This window comes from Penaeus monodon, chromosome 32 (genome assembly GCF_015228065.2).
Source record: "Penaeus monodon isolate SGIC_2016 chromosome 32, NSTDA_Pmon_1, whole genome shotgun sequence".
In the NCBI taxonomy this organism is placed as follows: domain Eukaryota; kingdom Metazoa; phylum Arthropoda; class Malacostraca; order Decapoda; family Penaeidae; genus Penaeus; species Penaeus monodon.
In genome coordinates this window covers 15,628,635-15,630,275 of record NC_051417.1, presented here as the reverse complement: position 1 = coordinate 15,630,275, position 1,641 = coordinate 15,628,635, and the positions used below count along the sequence as shown (strand labels likewise).

General features: G+C 33.8%; 1 long non-coding RNA gene across 1 annotated transcript in view; it reads left to right on the top strand.

Moving 5' to 3' along the window:
- LOC119593672 overlaps positions 1-1,641 on the top strand; it is a 4,403-nt gene that overhangs the window by 1,100 nt on the left and 1,662 nt on the right. Inside the window, exon 2 of the long non-coding RNA XR_005230551.1 lies at positions 1,093-1,173. This is a non-coding gene — a long non-coding RNA (uncharacterized LOC119593672). The remainder of the gene's footprint in view (positions 1-1,092; positions 1,174-1,641) is intronic.

The window sequence follows — 1,641 nt, the reverse complement described above, 5'->3', positions numbered from 1 at the left end:
AAAAAAATTATTGATGATAGAAAGAAAAAAGAAAATGAAAATAGAGAATATATATATTAGTATTAGTACTATAATGGTGACAAGGAGGGGCAACTGAATAAAGGGAAGGGGCATTCTGATATCACAAACGGACATATTGTAAGATCAAATCAGTGATGGGTATAAGGGCACTATACAGCTGCTGATATATTCAGAATATGAAATAAAATATATAGTAAAAGTATATCTTGATTTTATAATGTAGAAATTACAGTTGTGGGCACCTGAGGGTACTAGATTTTCATTGGAGGGCACATCACCTCATAGCTGTGCCTTTGTGTGTATCCCATGAGTGTTGAACACTGCTCAGTTATGCCAGTCATATTCAGAACTGTCGAGAGGGGAGGGTAGGCAAAACAGCTGTCTCAGGGCCCTGGACCCATTAGGTTCCATGAAAATTATACTTTGTTTTAAATGATTTAGAAAGTAGTTTTCCCTTCTATTTCTTTCTGAAAAATCTTTGTAATTTTTGTAATCACAAAACAAGTTAGTTATATTAGTTATATTATGTCTCAGTCACTTTAATAGTATTTTGATGTCAAAGGAATTCAAGGGCTCACATCCCCTGTTGCCCTGGGGCCTGGCATCACTTTCTATGGCCCTGAACTTCCAACTGTAGGCCTTCTGTCCCAGATCACAGAAGTTTCTAGTGGACCTCAATAGAAAAAAGCTAGTGTAATTATATGAAAGTGTCACTTTTGAAAATGACTTTCACACAATATTAATGTGTTGACACTGATATTAGTTACTGTTCCTGCTGTTTTTTTTTTATAAAATAAAGTTGGCTACATGATAGTAGAGTCCAAAAGTATTTATTTTAGGTTGATTTCACAGTTATTTACCTTTTTCTTCTTTTTTATTGAATAAACATTAGTTAAGAGTTAAAATGTACATTAGATATATTTTTTACCTATGCAAATGTCCAGCTACTGTATCCACTTTTCCATTATATAAAACTGTATGCCATTTGGTATTAGTGCTTTTCATTTGACCTGAGCATTATCTGTGTAGTCTTTGTAGATAGAAATTCTAAGATAACTTTTTTCTTTTCAGGGGGTTTGATTTCCAAAAACATCGACGTCCCCTTGTCATGGGCAGTATATTCGCCATGTTGTCACTAGTGTATACTTTTCGGTTAGTATAATGTTTTCGTGAATTCCCTTTTCTCTTAAGATAATTCATTTCTTGTTATTTCATCATGATATTCTTTGACTTATGAGTAAAACTTACTGATACAGCTTGTAACTCAAAGGATTGCTATTACGTATACAGTTTTGTTGTCTGGTAATGGCCATCAAGCTTCTGTAAATATTTTGATAAAATAGAGCTTGGATAAATCAGTGATAAATGACCAGGAATCTACAAGCTCTGCCTTGCTAGAATGTATCTGATGGAAGGTTGTTGGCCTTTACTAAGTACTGAAGGTGTGTTTGATATGGTTAGTGTTTGAGTTGGTAAGTTTTACCGCCTTATTAAAAAATTTATTCCTGTTGTTTCTCTTTCTCTTTTTCCTTCCCTCTCTTCCTCCCATTCTTCATAACTCTCTTGTTCTTCCTCCTAATTACCAGGGGAAAAAATGATAAATAAACTTTCCATTTTTGT